The sequence below is a fragment of the Paramormyrops kingsleyae genome, chromosome 7 (genome assembly GCF_048594095.1).
Source record: "Paramormyrops kingsleyae isolate MSU_618 chromosome 7, PKINGS_0.4, whole genome shotgun sequence".
In the NCBI taxonomy this organism is placed as follows: domain Eukaryota; kingdom Metazoa; phylum Chordata; class Actinopteri; order Osteoglossiformes; family Mormyridae; genus Paramormyrops; species Paramormyrops kingsleyae.
Window position 1 is genome coordinate 4,937,501 of NC_132803.1, and position 7,212 is coordinate 4,944,712.

Consider the following 7,212-nt stretch of genomic DNA (forward strand, 5'->3'; position numbering starts at 1 on the left):
TTTAAACATTACGCATTTTTAAAATAGCACTTCCATCTGTGTATTAATAATCCACTGAAATTAATATCTTATTCCGCGTTCTTTTTACGTTGAATAGCGTTTTGAATGAGGCCCGTTCTTTATATGTCCCAAAGAAAAGGATGCAGCGCCATTCTCAAATTGTAAGATAAAATATGCGGTGACAAGTGGCTCAAGCAAAAGCACGAGGCTGCCTTCAATTACCGCGATGGCTGACGGCAAACGGACCGCATTCTGATTTAAATTAACTGGCAAAAAGGATCCAATTAATCCTCCATGGGAAAAATCAACATCGGTGTTCACAAATTAAGTTGGAATTATACTAGGTTTGGCACAGGGATAAACAGCACCTGTTTCCTCACTCATTCGTAAATAAATTCACCAACAGCACAAAAATAAAATGGAAGCTTTGAATATGTGTGTCATTTCTAGCCAGCGTTGCTTTGCTTTAATTTCATCCTATAACGAGGACAGCACGTGTGAGGACCCCCATGTGCGCGTGCACACGGGCACACGCGCCCGCGGAGACGCGGAACAGATCCTCGCCTAGCATCTTAGTCTGACATGCCCCTCTTTAAGACGTGGTGTTTTGGTTGGTTTTCACTTAAAAAATCACCATCTTATTACTTTACAGGAAGAGATTTAATCAGGTTTTTAACATGGGGACACACACACACAAGTTGGGGGCATTGTCATTGTGTGAACGGCTGATTCTGTGGGAGCTTTCAAGGATCTTTACCACAACCTGCTGGTTCCATTTTTTCTCTTTCAAAGTGAAAGCAAAGGAAAATAAAGGAATAAGTGATATAGGGATAAGAGTCCCCTATACAGGCCAGCGGTGGGTGGCTATTCTCTTTTGTATCCCAGTTAAATATAAGACAATTAAATCCCCTTTCCCAACGTGTTTCGTTACTGTGGCTCCCCAGAAACAGCCTACAAAAGATCATCTGAAGGTAAACGATACGAGGGCGCCGACCTGTGAAGTGTCAGACAAGTGTGACAGTGTACATGCTAAGTCCCGAGCGCAGAGGGGGCCTCTCGCGCGCGCGCCAATAGGGGACGCGGGACATGAAAGCGGCGTGACGCTCGCGGCGCTGCCACTCAACGGCGCCGAGCTCCCGCTCCCGTTCACCTTCCCGCACGGAAATTCAACTTCGAAAGACAATTAAAACGCTCCCATCACACATAACGTGTGTTCTGCAGACTCCAGTTTGTCACAGTGCTCTCTGATTAATTTTTTTCTGCGTATTTTGTGACTGTTAAAAAGGCACAATTTAGCTTGATAATGATGTTTTATATAGTAACAATATAACATTTCCTCTACATCCATTGAAAGAAAACATACCTTAAGACAGTCGTATCCCAGTGAGTTAAACTACGGTTTACTCCATTCCACATTGTAATTTAATATACAGGCTTTGCATGATTATTTCCCACAGAAATTACAAAATCTTATGGCGGTGTGGATAATGATTTTTTTTTTCTTCTGAGCAGTGCATGTCATTAGAGTTGCACAATTAGCAAGTACTGATAGTAGCGTTTGACGGAAGTTCAGCGTCGCCCAGCAATTGCGTTCGTGCAGAAAAGCGCAGCGGTGACACCTACTGGTGATGCAGTACATACGTCGCGATAATAATTGAAGCAATTCAACAGCAAGGACAACAACAGCTACACAAGGCTTTTACTTTATAAGATGTTCTGATAAGGACGATTTTTCCAAAATTCACACAAGGTTTGTTTTCTTATCTTCTTATTACATTTTTATTGTCTTATATAGAGTTGTACTTTTTTTAAATAATGGACTGAATCAATTCATTCTGTAGCTGCATGTAGAATAGCAGATAAAACACCTAGCCCAACTATTCATCTTTTTAAATTATCTTAATTTCTTCAATAATAATCTTATACTATTTGGCTCATACAGACTTAATAAGCAGGTGCTGAAAATGGCTGGATCAATGGTCAGACTGATTAGACCTCACGCTGCAGTGAATACTGACGGCTCGCTCATGTAAAGGCTCTTTGTATTACTGTCACATGTTGCATTTAGAATGGAAAGTCCATTTATCCCCCTACCATCTTCATCATCAATAGCTGCTTAATTAAGCTGCTCTTTACTGTTAGGGTTGTGGCAGAGCATTCAGTGAAGTGTATGCCATAACAAATGTCGTCAATACAAAAAAGCTATTTCAGCTTTGTATTTTGCCTAAAATAACATATATTTCAGAAAGATTCTTTGGAGACATCTGTGCAAGTCTTTTAGCAAGATCCTGGCACATACCATAAAAATGTGCAAATATAAATACACATTTTTGCATTTATCGTGATTTGAAATCAGCCGATGTCAAAACCAAAATAAAGACTTTCAGAGCTAATGCTTGCATGCTGGCATCAAATTTCCGAGTTCCCTAGAAGTCCCAGAGACACACAGTGAATGACACACTGAACCAGCCCCTGCTGCTTTTGTAACGATTCTCTGATGCCCCCCCCCCCACCCCACCCCCCTGGGGCCAACCTAAGTCAAAATGGCAGCGCTCATCTCAGGTTTTGTTATAACATGATTTTAGGAAGTATTACTTAGCCCGAAGTGCCGAAATAAGTGAGTCTATGGTTCACTGAGCACAGTAAAACACATATAAACAAACATTATTCATATATACATGTATCACAGATTCACATCACATATCAAACACAGCCAATGCTGTATATCATTGGCAGAACAGATTAACAGCAAGCAATTAAAAATACACAGTAAAACTTTATTCTGGTCTTTTCAAATTGACTATAGAATTATGAGAGTACATACGTCATGTTGCAATGCCTGGTTTATGAATGCCTTCAACGATTCTTTTAACTCTTAAATGCAGCATGCAAAACACAGCTTTATAATAAAGACCAGACACGTCAAATGGTTTCCTTGGAAACACATTTGCAGTATTCCGATTACCCAGTTGTGAGAGGAGGTGTTGTGCTCAGGGGTCCATCTAATGAATGCAAGAATAAATTAGTTTATAATTGCTGACTGTGCGCATGTGTGTCTGAATGTGTTAGGAACAGAAAGAGACAATACAATTAATGTTGTTTAGTGGTTTTATTGCCTTTTGTGTAAATGATCTTACATTTCAATACCTAAAAGATGGTCTTATTTATGAAAAATGTTCAACTAAAAAATCTTAAAATAGACAATTCCAGTTTTGGTCTAGATTGTTAGATCATTATATTCTCCATTCACTCTTTACAAAATATATCTCTTAATTTTATAATTTATATATATTTTTTACTTCCATCATAACATAATCAAAACATTTTCAGTTTATCATGTTTTCCTGTTTTAAAACTATTATGACCAGTCAAAATATGTGAAAAGATTAAAATCACAAAGCGCACACATTGAAGGCATAATCGCGGTAACAAATAGAGGATCTACTTAACAGATTTCATTAAAGAATGATCATAATTAGATTTCATTGCAACATCATATTGGCAATTTGTTTTGTTCCCTAGATGTGTATAAAAATCATTTAGTAGAGATCATGGTAGGTGAATAGACATGACTACAGCAGTATTATAAAATACCTCTGGGGTTGATTAGATGTGGTTTATATGTTTATGCTTATCTGTTTTAAATCTTTTATGTCAAATTTAAAAAATACAGCAAAAAGTAACAATGCTGAGAATTTCCATTGATAGTCCACATTCCGCAGAGAGACGTGCGCTAATAAAGTAAAGAAAGAAACACAGATTATCACAGGATGCATGAGTGGATAATAATATTATTAATAATAATAATAATAATAATAATAATCTACCTATCACAACTAATCGTCTATAACACAACATAATATTTGGACTTAAAAAACACTTAAATGACAAATATATTTCTTGGTAAAATGGATCTATCATTGAGGGAGAATAAGCAGGTGTTTTTCTCAGCTAATTGGATTTAGTGATGCACTCCATTGTTTTACATAAATTGCATGTGCCTAGATTTCCAATGAAGAGTTTTTGCATAACTAATGATTGATGAGCATGGATTTGTCACCAGTGTAACTGTGTTTTATCAGCTTGAATAGTATAAAGGTCATATGACAACAACAACAACAATAATAATAATAATAATAATAACAATAATAACGCATTCTTAAGGAGGAAAAGTACAAACAGGAAGAGCAAATAGAGCAAATCTATGAAGCTGATGTCTAGCAATTATCAACTGTTCATATTTATGTATTTGAAAATTAATGTATACTGACATATTCTTAAAGGGCTTAACAGAACATATAACAAATTTCTTTAACTATTCAACAAATTACAATAGTGTTTTTTTTCAGCATCGTTTGACCTCTTAGTGGCTGAATACATTTGGAATTAGACTTTATTCATGCAGAACAGCCCAATTAGACAGACTCCAAAATGCACATATCTGACACTTAGCTTTGCCACAGAAAAAAAGCATGACGTCGAGCATATAAACTGTGCTGATTTAAAGCGTAGGAAGTGCGGATTAAGGGGCCCGTGGGTGTTCGCTGTTCACCTGCAAGGCCGTTTTTCCCGCACCTGATCCATTCTTAGTTAAGGTCACTGAAGGCCAGGACACTGCTCAGACGAGCCGAGAAAATGTGCGTCTATGTCTCCTGCATGGATGGCTTTTTTGGAGGGAACTGACACAGTACAATGATATAAAGGGTCATTTTGACGACACTGCAGAGGCCGGCCGCTGAAGGATTGCTTTCTCACCTGAATGACTACAGCTACCCCTTCTCCTCCTCTCCGCATAATGACCGCCATTATTCCAGAATCAGAACACGCCCCGTGCCTCCATACACGGGCATCTAAGGCTCATCTAATTAAAGGAAATGGGTACAGACACCCCACAAAAGCTCGTTTTTTAGTGAGGACAAACATTTGAGGATATCGACATTATGTGTGGCTGGACAGACTTAACCTCGTACGTATCTCCCCCAGACCATATCGTATTCTATACTATACCCAGCTTTCTGCCACGGTAAGGCCTGTTACTTAGCTAAAAATCCATATTCAGCGAATATTTCAGCCCAATAATGCAACATGATCAATGCCAGTTTATCTCAATAAGGTGCCTTTCCTCTTATAGTTGCCCTAAAGCTCATGAGTTATCAATACTGCTATGGACTTGATACAGTTTGCATTAGAACAATGACATAAACAGACAACAGTCAGTGTTATACAAATTTTTGCAAGACAGTATTTTTTCCCCCACAGCTTACCACACAAAATGTCATTTTCGTCATTGGAGGATGAGCCCAAGCTTTAATCTAATATAAATATTTATAATGCATGCTCCAGTTTATTTCTTTGAATTGCACAAAAAAATAAAATAAATAACAAAAACACATCGACTTGTCAAATTTCACTTTCGATGGATCTGGGCGAAATCTTCGTTTGATACAAAGAATAACGTCACGGTTAGGAATGCAAGACGATAGCTGACATCAGAACGGTTGTTCGGGAGAGGAGAATAAGAAAAAAGGCAAATTGGTAAATATACATACAAAAATAAAAGAGGCCATAACAGAGATGAAGGAGGTGCTTTGTGATAAAGGAAGGCGCGTCTGGCTTTGAGGCTTGCAGACACATTAACCTAGGCTGATACCTTTCTGATTTGGCCCGTTTATACCAGTTTTCATACAAACCAAAAAACAGAGACATAACAATACTTACTTTCATATTTATTTATGCTGGATATTTGCAAGGAAGATTTTGGTTGTTTTTGGTCATATTAATTTTTCAATTATATGAATTACATTGGACGTTTCTCTTCCACTATTGCCGAAACAATGTGGAGTCTCCGCAAGCAAGACTATAGAAATAATTCATTCAAATTGTTTGCTTTTCAGCAGATACATTTCATCCTCGCCGCCACCTCTTTGTAGCACCGTCGGTGGCATTTGGAAAACGCTTTGTGCCGTATTCAGTATGCAGGGCATGTAAAATAGGTCCCTGGGTTTTCACGGCACAATACAGTTGGACTCCTCCGCGACACTTATGCAAATCGACACTTGTGAGAGGACTGCTGGCAGACATAAAGATCAATTAAAGGAGGCTGATGGCAGTTGTGGGGGCGGGGGTGGGGGCAGAGGAAGGGACTTGGGTGACGACAGCTCAGCGCCAAACTGATGTGCCTCGCAGTCGGCTGTACACAGACGGGACACCTTGCCCTCCCTCTGTTAGCTCCCTGTAGCCAATCAGAAACCGGTTTCCCCACTTCCCGTTAGTGACACTGAACTAGCCCCCCCCCAGCAACAAATGGGAGGCGAAGGGCGGGCAGGGTGTGTATGTGTGTGTGTGTGTGTGTGTATGTGTGGGGGGGAGGGGGGGTTGCAACTGAATGGTAGTCAACATGCCCACCGTCGACAACCTGTTCGAAAAAAAATCCATGATGGTTCCCTTCCTGTTCTCTGACTACAAGGGCCGGCACTCGGCAGGAAAGCCGATCAAAAACGCAGCCATTTTCAGACAGTCATGCCTGCACCGTTTAGACAGGGCGCGGCAACAAAGCAGAGATACACACAGTCAATCTTTCACTTCTCTGCCGGCAATGTCATTTGAAGGTTGACACAGTTCCTTTGCAGCTAGTTGTTTTATGTTCAGTTGCTTGGTTACAGTCTTCGCTTATAGCAGCAAAATGATTTAAATACATGCCTAACCCCTACACAATAATCTGACCAATCATAATGAATTAAGATGATTAAGCATCCTCATGTGCCTCAGAATTAAGTAGTGCTTCTACAGTCTTTGTATAGTTATGACCATTAGCCATATTGCAAAAAGCCCTTAACCCAGTACAAAACCTGAACACTACTAGGCCTTCAATTCCTTCAGAATAATATAACAAAAAATATTCCGAAGAACACAATCACAGGAAATTACAAATAAGGACGTGCCTACCTGTCAACGAGTGACCAGTGCGTGTATTTCAAACAAGCAAAGATTCCAAATCAAAGCACAACAAGGTAAACACTGAAGCATGTGGCTCATTAACACACGTGAAGAACCTGGTTAAGTAGCTTAGGTAAACGGAGCAATCACAAAATCAACACATATACAAAGTTAAAAATATTTCATTGTTAGGCCTATTTTAGGGGGGCTATAGCCCCCCCCCACTCCCCCAAATAAATGTGTATTTATTGGCCGAAGTCATGAATAGCTTTTTAT